General features: G+C 40.0%; 1 protein-coding gene across 4 annotated transcripts in view; it reads left to right on the top strand.

Annotated features, from left to right (window-relative positions):
* bcas3 (BCAS3 microtubule associated cell migration factor) overlaps nucleotides 1–12099 on the top strand; it is a 309008-nt gene that overhangs the window by 56444 nt on the left and 240465 nt on the right. The window lies entirely within an intron of this gene.

Below are 12099 nucleotides of genomic sequence, written 5' to 3'. Positions count from 1 at the left end.
TGTCTCATAGTTAGAGATCTTGCAATATGATCAAAATCAAAATCATAAGTGACTTGTGCTATTGGTTTAAAAATGATTCCAAAAAGTTAGGGGAAGCTTTACAGAACTACCTATCTGACCTTGTTGAGGCTTCCTTCACAGTGCTCAAGCTGAACATAAAAAAGCCAAGAAATATAGACTGAGCAGGAAACAATGATATGACTTAAACAGACCCTGGAAAGCCCATAAGTTTTGGCTGGGAAGTGTTATGTAAGAAACCCCAGTGGCTTGTGTGTGTTGGAAGATCTACAGAGGGTAGACTGGTGGCTGCTGGTTCTTGGTGTGGTGCATGGCGCTTTGCGGTGCTTCTCTGGATCTGTGGATCTATTCCTAGTGGTGTAATTAGAGGGGCGCAGATGAAGTGCAGTGGCAAAGAACTCTCTTAACAGCTGCAATGTGTGTGTGCTTGTTTTCTTTTACGTCTCGTCCTCTTCACTTGTCCTTAATGATCCTTGACTTGATTATTAGGTATGATGCCAAGGTCAAAATACACTCATGTTTTGATGGCAGAGATAGTGTCCAGCAACTTTTGCAGCATTTCTTTTGATTATGACTGTCACTAGATGGAGTGATTGATCCAGCAACCATGCAAGGCACCACCCTCTGGTTTTTCTTCTCTCAAAACTCTCCCTCCAGAGTTCTCCTCTGACAAGTCTGACAAGTGTTTCACATGCAGTGGTGGAAAAAGTATTCACTTAGTAAATGTAAATCACAGTGTTATCATATTTATTGGACATTTTTGTTCTGCATAAAAATTCTTAAAACGTTACAATTATAAACTAATGAAATTTCCGAGGCAGTCTTTAGGTAGGGTAGCTTTTCCCTATAGCTGCATCTAGACTCTAGTCTGGACTCAGGTTGCGACAAAAGCTTTTTTAGGAAAGATTGTGGTTTCAGTTAAATGGACAATTGTAAGTAAACATGTCTTAAGTAACTACAAACTCCTTCTGAATCTAACTAGACCATTGTCTTTCTCAAACCTCAACTAGGAGCTATGACTAGTCACTACAGTTTGATATTGTACTGCAAATTTAGATATTTTCAATATCAGCATATTTCAAATTTGTTAAATTTGTTTCCTCATATTTATGTGTATATACTAGGAGACAGGAGTGTGTCAGCCAGTGATGTTCCAGATGCATAGAACTGATGTCTGCAGTAATAAAACATAAAGTTTAACACAACATAAAGTTTCATATTTAAAAGCTAAGGTTTACTACAGGTGTAAAATGAATTATTAAAATTCACTAAAAAAAAGTTTTTGAAGATACAGACTGGGGCTGCAAACTTTCCACATATTTTAGTACATATTACAAAGAAATTACAGTAACAATAAGAATGCTAACCATGATAAAGCTTAGGGTTTATTTCTATGCCCGCGACAAGACAGTTTGCTCTGCAGCTCATTTAGTTCATTTAGAATGATGAATGGGGTCTAAACTGACCTGTGTAACGCATCCTGGAAAGGTTTTATGTTTAAGTTATTCAGTTTAACCTTTTGTAAAATGATTTAGGGCAATGGCTTTTCTATACACTTCTCTTGTTAAGTCAGCAGTCAAAAACAAAGTGCAAACTGGTTGTTGTGAAGAATCTCATTACCCTTATTCATTCTCCTAAATCCAACAAAGCTGCCACAGAAACAGAATTAGATTGTTTGATTGCAGCTGTCTACATTTTATGAATGTGAAAGTATTGAATACCCCTTCAAAGCCGTGGGTAATGGCTGATGAATTTAAGACTCAATGTTTCCCCACATAGAACTGTCCCATAAACCATATCCCTGGTTTAGCAACAAGCCCGCCTAATGAATAGTTTGGCTCGTTGAGCCTGACCATCGAGGCAGCTGTGCCGTGAGGACACCTCTCCGTGGTGTAATAACTCTGTCTCTCCATCTTACTGATGTGTGAAAGAAACCAGGCAGTCGCAGAAAAATACTGGAGCCACACGCACATGTTGAACACGGGGGGAATTCCCCACACACAGGGATCTTTGCTCAGCCACACATTTAGCATGGTTTGAGTTGTGTGTCTTCACACTAAGATAGTAATTAGCACTCACAGCCAACTCTAGTGTGATTTACAACATCGACTTCTCATTATTGTGAATGGGGACAAGATGGGCTGTTCCTCTGACTGGTGATTTTTACAGTATTTAGTGACGGACTTGGGTAAAGATGTTTTCTTTACCATTCACAGTTTAATTCACAGTTTTGTAATATTTTGTTGTATGCCTTGCTGTTAGCCGTAGCGCTTTAAAGGAGTGGTACTATTATTTTCAGATAAAGATGTCTTATGAACTCTTAATGTGTTTCAATGGAGTGGAGTTCTGCTGGTGTGCATTATATGAAGTGATGGGTCTAATGTTTTGGCCAGCTCATCCATTTTAAATAGGGTGGTCAAAACATTAGAACCATCTCTTCTTATAATGCACTCTTATAATGCGCTCCACAAACATAGTACAATTACCACCTTTCTGACAGTTTCCACCTAGGAAGTGATAAATATAACCTTGTAAAAGTAGAATTCATGGCAGAATTGCACAGGTGGTCATAATGTTATGACCACCTGTACATAACAAGTCCATATTCTTCGTTGATCCAAAACTATTTTAATAAATGACATTCCTTATCTGAAATATGTAAATAATATCATTGTTTGTATTTAAAACCAAAAAAGTGCGGTTTTCTAAATCTACCTGTTACACATTCAGGTCAGAGATTGTGTATCATTTAAAATTTAACAGCAATAGCAGCGATTCTCTTCCTGTTGTAGGGTGAAAAACTATGTGTTTGTGTGTTCACTCATCTTTAAACTCTATTAGTATCAAGTTTACGACTTTCTTATGTCCCCTGTGACTCCTCAATCATTGTGTGACTGTTTATGATTGGTATTCACAGGCAGCAGCAAAGTTGCAGCAGTTTCTCTGCTAATGTGCTTTCAATGGTGTTAATGTGTGGTCATGAAGGATTAGACAGAATTAGATTCTGGAAGAGAAGTCTGTTTTCCCGTTAATATGCATTTCCATTTACGTTAATATGAACCTAACCAGTGCCCTCTGCCTAATACAGAAACTTGGGATAATGGCTATTATTGCTTCTTTGAATAGGACACAGGATATAAGGGACTCACACATTTCTGCAAAAAACCGACCACTGTCAATGCATTTGTTGACTAAAAACAGTTCAGATGTTCAAACATGTCATCCTAACAAGCAGATGTCCTCACCATACTTTTTTCTGAATTGGCTGCGATTAAAATGTGCAGTGATGAGACAATTAGGCCTGAACATAACTAGTGGATGCCTTTTTAATTGCACAGTAAACAGTTTTGCAGCTACATAAGAAGCGCAGTGTTTTCCTCTGACAGACTATCCATCACTGGTTATTTGAAAGACCAATAACCTAAGGAAAAATTAGCCGTCACTTGCTTGTGAAACTGTAGCCAGCAGCCACAGTAGAGGCATTTCCAAAGGCACACTTTTGCACTCATTGGCAGAAAAGGGGAATAAACATAAAATCGTAACATGTTTCTAGTAATCAATTGAAGACAGATATTTTCACGAGTTCAGTTTTAGCCAATAAATCAGAGTCAGCGGATAATGGAATAAAAGGAATAGTTTATCCTTGATAAAAGGTTACATGACCAGAGCTAAAGAGAGTAATTGGGTCCGCCAGTCACTGTGACTCAGGCCTTGGGGAAAGCTTGGCTCAGACTCACCTCAGCTTCCCTCATGTTGGATGTTCCCCAACACAGCAGACACCTCAGCAGTGTGGAGTCATTCCCAGCCCACACATTGTGGTAACACGCAGTTCATTTGTAACGTCTTTACGGTATGCATGTAGGTGGGTGGCTTGGTAGGGAAGAGGTGAGTTGCTACATTTCTTGTTCCCATGAATTGAGGACTGGCTTGTTTCTATTGGCAGCAGTGTCCCTTTAGATGATTTCGAGATTTACATTTTGTTATACAAATTTAAAATGCAATATATTTGAATGTAAATGGTAAATGTTCTGCACTTTTCTACCTGTTGGCAAGCAAAGCACTTTACACTGCTTCTTATTCACCCATTCACACACTCACACACCGATGGGGGAGCTGCTATGCAGCTGGCCAACGCTCACCGGGAGCAGCTAAGTTGGGGTTCAGTGTCTTGCTCAAGGACACTTCGACATTTTACTGGAGGAGCCAGGGATTGAACCAACAACTGTGAGATTGGTGGACAACCGCTCCACCTTCCTGCGCCACAGTCGCCCATGTGTTTTTAATTTGTGTCCTGCAAAGCTTGCAGTGTTTGTCATATCCCTTCCTTAAAAAGATAAAAACAATCTGCTGTTCCTGGAGGGTTATCAGTAGTAAGGAGATGGAAAACTCCTGTGTTAAAGGTGATGGTGATTATACTTCATGCTAGAATACCAAACTATGCAATTACCAAGGGAGCAGATGTAAAATTCTAAATTGCATAAGTAAACACATTTTGCTACGTATTACACATCCTCTAGGTCTCCTCTCTGTGTTATTAACATTAATTCAGTCAAAAAAAAGATTTCATGTTTAGAACAGCAGAAATCTGAAATGTTTTCATACCATTCCTTTGCTTGCGCATCTTACTAGAAGTCAAAGACCAGACCTGTGTCTTGATTCAGGGGCCAAATCCTTGAAAGGATGATATATACACAGTCCACAAAGGTCATATCCTTGTAGACCGTGAAAGCTGGTCTGATGAGAGGGTCCCTATTTACATCAACAACTTTATTTGGTTGGATTTGGTTGACAGGAGAGGGGCTAAGGAAGCCTTGTTGTGATGCAGGTAATTATTAAATGCAGCCATCGAAGGCAGCTGCCCCTAAATTAAAAACACTTTTAAGGACTTAAGTGCTTTTGTTCTACTCACCCATAAATATGGCAGCTTGAAAATCATTAGCATATACATCTAGTGAGGACATTTTAATTAATATGTTATCTCTCTGAAAGCGTGAAGTCTACACTAGCCTCTATATCAATGGTCACTAACAGGCAGAACACGGTCTGGATCCGGACCCGGACTCTAACTTGTTTCTGACATTGTTTCTACACCGCTACTCAGCAACAGAGACATCCTACCTGTCTCTGATTGGCCAGTATTCATTGCCATCGGTTTACGCGTGTGGACGGACATTGGTCAAGGTGAGAATTTCAGCCAATCACAGGCAGAGTAGCGTGTGCCTTCACTGAATAGAGGAAAAACCTGCATTCTGAGTGAAAACCGCAACAAACGGTGAAAGAAAAGGTGTGAAATTGTAAGCCCGCGTGTCAGGCCTTGTGCTGAAAGGCGAAAGGTTGACACAGAAAACTGAGCTTTTAATCTAGAATGGAGTGAGGCATCCATGTTTATCTTTCCCATAGGAAGCTCACTGTGTCTCCTCTGCTCTGACACGGCGGCGATGGTTAAAAGTGGGAATGTGAAAAGTCACCACAAAACAAGGCCAAAAATTACACTCCAAAGTTTACACTACATTAATTGTAATCTATAACTAAATTATAATGCAACATGAGGAAATGTTCTATCTGGACCTAAATTCATAATTGACTACCCCTGCTCAGATTGTAAGACATCTTGTGTAGAAAGTGAGCCTTTTAGAATGGACTTCTAGAGTTTAGCTCTAACACTACCCACAACCCCAAAAGAAGTAAGTATGTCTGTTGATAACCATGTACATTTCTTGTATTGTCACCACACATTTGGACATGGATAGCGCAGACACAAAAAACAAACAAACAAAAAAAACAACAAAAAAATTGTTATTACTCCATTTAAAATAAACTTTCTACCAAAAATATACTGTTTACTTCCTTGACGACCATCATTACAGTCGTTACCTTAAAAGTAATAGTCCCCATATTCCGGTTTATTTTGTCATGATTTGGGTTGCGCCAGAGGATTAAGCTCAACAACGTTTTTAAATCTGAACTGACAAAAAAATTGACCAGGCTGCAGTGCCTCTTAGTCCCTCTGTCATTATATATTATTTAAGATTTTAATAAATTATTATTTTTATCCAAAATGTTGTTGCAGCTGCATTATATTTACTTATTTGGCCTTAAAGGACAATGGTAGTCCTTTACTTCTCTCTGTCTTTTGTCACATGGATATACTATCTATGAAGTCTTTTTCCTTCGAAATCAATGGACAATTGGAGCACTGTGAAGTGTTACTAGCAGCTCCGAATGTTTAAACGGATTCCATTAGTTAACAGAAGTGAACTGAACTCTGGGAAATGTAAGAAAGTCCGTGTAAATGCAAGGAGCTTAGTATCTCTCCAGCCTCACTGTCTGCCTGTTTGCTCACTAAGGGGATTAAATGCTGACAACAGTCTCAAAATCTTTATCAGGGGATTGTGGACAGGAGCAATTTGTTTTGGGGCTTTTTAAACATGGCATCAAAAGAAGCTTGGTGTTAAAGTTATCTCTAAACTAATCTGAGAACAGGCCTGTCCCATGTTGGGTAACCACAGAAAGAAAACAAAGCCCAAGTATTAGGATTAACTCAAAGTTTGAAATTGTGGCAGTAGATTGGGGTTGTTGCTTTGCTTTGAGAACTCCTGCAGGTGGAGTGGAAAGAGTGGGGTCCTCACTCTTTTTACCTCCCAGTGCAGCCTGTTAATACTGTGTTGCAAATGTACGGTCAACCTTCTGGTGGAAAAGCTCTTGTCAATTCTAAACAGTTCCAGCAGGGAGTGTGCAAATATGTAAATGCTCCATAAAAACAGACTTAAGTATTGTGTTTTCCACTTAAGGTGATGAAAGAACAAGCCTGGAGCTCTGCCTTGAGAACAGTCACGCTTTGTGAACTTGACCGCTACGGTGCCTGCCCCTTGTGTGTCGGCATGACTTTAAAGCCAGGCGAGTTTTGCCCTGTTAAAAGAGCCGGCGTTCCAGCCTAGTAATATCCAACTTGTGGCAGCTTCTTAGCTAAGTTACCTACTTGCACAAGTGGACACACACACACACACACACACGCATAGTTTTCATATCTATTAATATCTAAGTGCTCACAGGTGGTCTGCCTGTGAAGCGCATAGAAAAACACAACCCTTGGTTTCAGCCTGCTGTACATCAAATGAACCGTAATCACCTTTTCCCCTTTTTTCTTTCCCTCAGTTGTTTTTTGTGTTTTTCTTCGCAGCCTTTGCCTTCTATCCCCCCATTCCTTCCTGCCTTCCTTCCCTGCCTGTGTCCTCCTTTTCCTTTGCGTAATGAAGTGGGGATATGTTTTAGGAATTTAATACAATTTAGACAGACCTGTAAATGTTTGTAGCTTTGCTTATTATTTTAGATTTATTTATTATAGTTCTTTTATAGTGTTTTTTTTTTTTTTTGCATAAATACCCAAGTTATTTGCTGAAGTCATGGAATATGGTAATATTAGCAGAGCACAAAACACAGAGGTATTTAGTTTAGCCGGAGTTTGAATGAGAATGAACAGTAACACATCTATACTTGAAATGCCTGTTGTAAACCTACAGCACGTTGTGGACATTGACTTCCTGGTTCAACACTGCACTTAATAAAGTTGTGCACAGTTTCTTTGTTCAGAGATGAAATGTTACCAACTCTTTGGTTACTGTCATTTTCACCTCAGTATAAGTGGCTGAGGGAATGTGGCGTTGCTGTTCCCTTATTGGAAGCCTGTCAGGTTGTTTTTTGACCCACTGGAACTTGTTATACCAACAACTGCAATAATGTGTTTTCAGATTTAAGTCCTTTTGATCAATACAGTTCTACTAACTGATAGCAATAATGCACAAAAGGATGAAAATCAGGTAAAGCATGGATTTTCGTCACACTTACTCAAATATCTATGCTAGTACTAACCTTATGATAGCTCCAGCTTTTCTAAACGCCACCTCTAGAAATATTGGGATGTGGGCTCAATTATTTCTAAAAGGAACGTCCACAGGACAGTTTTCCACTTTATCTCAGTCCATCTTAAGCAGAGAAGGTGGCAACATTTCTGGATTTTGTTTATATAGATGTTCCTGAGCCCGTGGAGTAATTTCCACTACAGAACCATGAACTGTATAATAAAATAATGAACCATAGATTATACAATCTCCAAATTCTTTGCAGTTTTAAAATGACGAACCTTACATGCATCTTTTCACAGATTAATAAACCTCGTCCCCCAGTTCTGAAAAACTCTGTGATGCTCTGTTTGTATACAATTAGGATGCCAGTTAACTTCATTAGTTGTGACACCATTTTTAGGATTGCACAACTTTGCTTTTGTGTAGCTTCCCGAACCTTTTTTAGTTTGAAGTTTCTGCATGTCAACAAACTGAAAATGAACATATATTTAAAACAACAACAAAAACAATCATCTTTTGCAGTTTTAGCATTGATATGTTGTATTTGCACTATTTACAATAAAAAAAAAAAACTGGGCTCAGATAATTGCAAACCATTGTATTCACTTTTCATTTACATAATATGCAATGTCACAGCTTTTCTGGAAATGGGGTTTGTAGTTAGAAACTGGGAGGACAATAACATAAGCCTCCAGAATAGTATAGACTCCAGCTAAATTCTCAGCTAAAAATCAAACCAGTTTTATGTTGATATTCTAAAATAAACATATAACTAGCCAGACCGCAAATAGTCTGTTATATTACAGGAGGTTGTGATTAGCTTGCTAGCATCTCACTAACCCTAATGCCTACCCTGCTGCCCAGTGAAAATTACACTGCTCATATATTAATATGGCGCTATAGTGGTAAGAGGATTAGTAGGGTGCTCTCCACCATCCTTTAATTAGCACTGTAACCAGTACCAGAATTTTCACTGGTTAAGAAAAGAAAACATGACTATTAATCTGTTACAATACTGGTGTAACAATCAGACTCTTTGAATCTTTATCATTTTAATTTAATTCTAAACATAACAGTCGATCTAGGTGGACTAGAGGGTGGATTTAGGGAGGAGTGGGAAGGCAATGATCATGAATAAATCCCTGGTGGGCAAAATCGACACAAGAGTAAAGATCCAACATGCTGAATGTAAACATAAGTACATACAGACAAGCAAGTCTTGTCTTAGAATGGACAGTCTTTCATTTGAGCCTTGAGCTCATTTTCCCTGTAGTTTATGCATCCTACTAACAGTAAAGCTATCTGAATCCCCCAAGTACTCCATCTTGCCTTCCACATGGTTATAATTTAAGATTTTCCCCGTTTTCAAAGCTTTTTTTTTTTTTTTTTTAGCCTAGTGTTGTTAATTAAAAAGTGGACTAGTTTTGTTGTGGCCTTTTCTGTTGCCAAGTAGGGAAATCACTGCCCTTTTTGTTGTTCTCTGAGTTTCTTTCTTCACTTTTCTCTTTGCCTCTCTCTCTCCCACTCCCTCATCCCATCTGCCTTAGTCAAGTATAAAGCTAGGCCAACCACTTTGTAAATGGAACATCCTCCCACCATTAATGGGATTGAGCAGATGTTTTCTGTTTGGATGGTCAGAGATGGGACAGTAAAGCCAGCAGCAAAACAAAACAAAAAGACTTTTTAGGGGAGAGAAAAAAGACAGATAGCAAAATCTGACATTTATGGAAATGATTATATCACTTCCCTCGTGTCCCATATGGCTGCACGTCTCGCACATATGGCAAATTAGAGGTCAGCTCTTCCAGTTTAGCACATGTCCTAAGTGTGTGCGCCGGCAATTTTGGTACTAAAACATCATAAATAACACTGTAACCCCTAGGACAAGGTGTTATAAATAGGACGTGTCAAACCCTGCTTCGTTCAGCCTCTGGTTTCCCCAAAACCCTCTCTTTTCACCCACCGAGCAGCTCAGCTACTTTTTAATTTGGCCTTCCCGCTGGCTAACCAACTGACGCCTCTCGGCGAGGGCCTCTATATTTCAACAAGCCCACAAAAGCCCCAGTCCTCGGGCACTCACGCTCACAAAGCTCTCCAACCTTTCTAAGCTGTTACTTTTTTGGAGCTCAGACTCTACCATCAGCAGAAGAGAAACGCCAGCCCTGGCCAGAATGCAGCGGCCAAGTCTCATCTGTCAGAAAAGCAGGGGCCAGATTCTCCAGACACTGAATGGGCAGCGCCCATCCAAAACAGAGGGTAAAGAAAGAAAGAGAGGAGTGTGGGGGAGAGAGAGAGGGTTTGAGAGCAAGAGGAAGCTCCCAGATAAACAGACCACAGCGCCTCAACTCCTAATCACCCTGCGCTTCCGTTTCCAGACTTTATAATTAGAAGGGCCCCGTCCCTTTTTTCTCTGTATTCCCAGTTGACGCAAATGCTTCTTGTGGCTTGGCACCTCGTTTGGGGCGTGGGTTTTCAAGAGTTTACAGGCCCTGGGCCTTAGCTCTCTGGCTTTCTGGTCGCTCTGATACAGCATGAATAGCTAACCACTGTCTTAATGCACACTTCACTTGGCTGCTCTTTGACTTTCCCCCCTCCATCTCTGATAATCTGCATGCCCCTATCATTCCCCCACTTTTTACCTTTCCCCAATCCCCCTCTTCATCATTTATAAATAGAACTATCATTCATTCAGTCCTACACAGTTCTTACGTGTTTTTTTTATCTCCGCTGCATGTGTTGCTGAATCCTTTTAATCTCATGCCATTTCAGTCTCCTCTTTTCACATTTGACATGCCACCCAATAAAGCCCGGCCACTAATTTAAACCTACTGCAGCTTCCACATAAAAGATTCCATTGGGAAAAACTCAGAGGAAAGTTACTAATCATTTGAATATTATTTTGTGTCTGGGAGTCATCAAAATGCCGAACTTTATACATTGCTTTTCACCAAGTCTTGCACTCAGGTTCAGTAATGCATTGCATTACCTTCATAGGATTCACTTCCTAATTTTGTGCTACTGCCCATTCTATGGGTTTGTGTGTAACATCTCAGAAGGCTTCTGGGGATGTGTTTTGGGTTGCACAAAGCAGTGCTGGGTTTTCCTAGCTGAGGCAGCTTAGATCTCAGTTTGTTCTGGTGTGGTTTGTCTAGCATGTTGTTTATGGTGAGGGCCTATACTTTCTGCAGTTTGACAAGCTTCAAATAAAACAGCACCAAATGAATGGGCCTGTCAGTGGGGGTTACACTTCTGCTGAGCTGTGGTTCAGTATTTCGGCAAATCTCAATGTGCACACGCAGACACACACACACACCCATACCCACACATGGATGTATGAATACATAGATTCTGTTCTTCAGAGACACTCATCATCTTGTCTGTGCTTGAGCTAGCACACGACATCAGCCCTGCTTTTAACCAGACTTGAGCTATCATGCGAGGGAAAGCTGTGTTTTATGACAGCGACAAATGATAGCTGGCTTTGTTTTAATGTGATGGTTTGTTTGTTTTAAAGGCACTGTAATTCTGTCATGCCGTCTAGCATGTGTCCTGCACAGTTGTGTTGGCTGTCTTCATGTGAACCACTGGAGTGAAATACAGTTTAAATATTTTGGTTGGCTTCACTTTATATCAGTTTAACAGTGCACAAGCTACAGCTTGAACAAAAAGCACTGGCACGGTTAATGTCCTTAGTCAACGGTGAGTTTTTAAATTTTCTGTGACCTTTACATAAAAATAATTAAACTGTTCTGCAGAGAAACTCGAAGGAGCGTGATTTTCTGAAATAATAATTACATATTCTATGTGTAAATGTAATCACTTATCTGTGACTGACTGTTTTCCTTCTTATTCAACTGGATTACACGGCTTCTCATTGGTTTGATAAGGCTAGTGAACATCTAGGTGGAAGACAGTATATTCAGTTCCCTCAAAAAGGAACAGCAAGGCAATACTGGCTGTTTTTTACACCAGTGACAGTGACATTAGCTTTAAAGCAAAAGCAACCCGAGGCTTTTTTCCCATTGCCTCACCAGAATCCACGTCACACTGGGCTTGGAGGAAGGGAGACAGAATTGTCGCCTGTGGAACACCTGTGCTGCAGACTATAGTGTCAGACACAAAGTTGTGTAGGGGGACATACTGGGGGGGGGGGGGGCAGTAAGATAATCAGAATCAGAATCCAAGAAATAATGGAGGCATCCATCTGCTTGTCCAATTA

This window comes from Channa argus, chromosome 6 (genome assembly GCF_033026475.1).
Source record: "Channa argus isolate prfri chromosome 6, Channa argus male v1.0, whole genome shotgun sequence".
NCBI lineage: Eukaryota > Metazoa > Chordata > Actinopteri > Anabantiformes > Channidae > Channa > Channa argus.
Note: the sequence above shows the minus strand (reverse complement) of the source record. Positions and strands in the feature narration are given on the sequence as shown.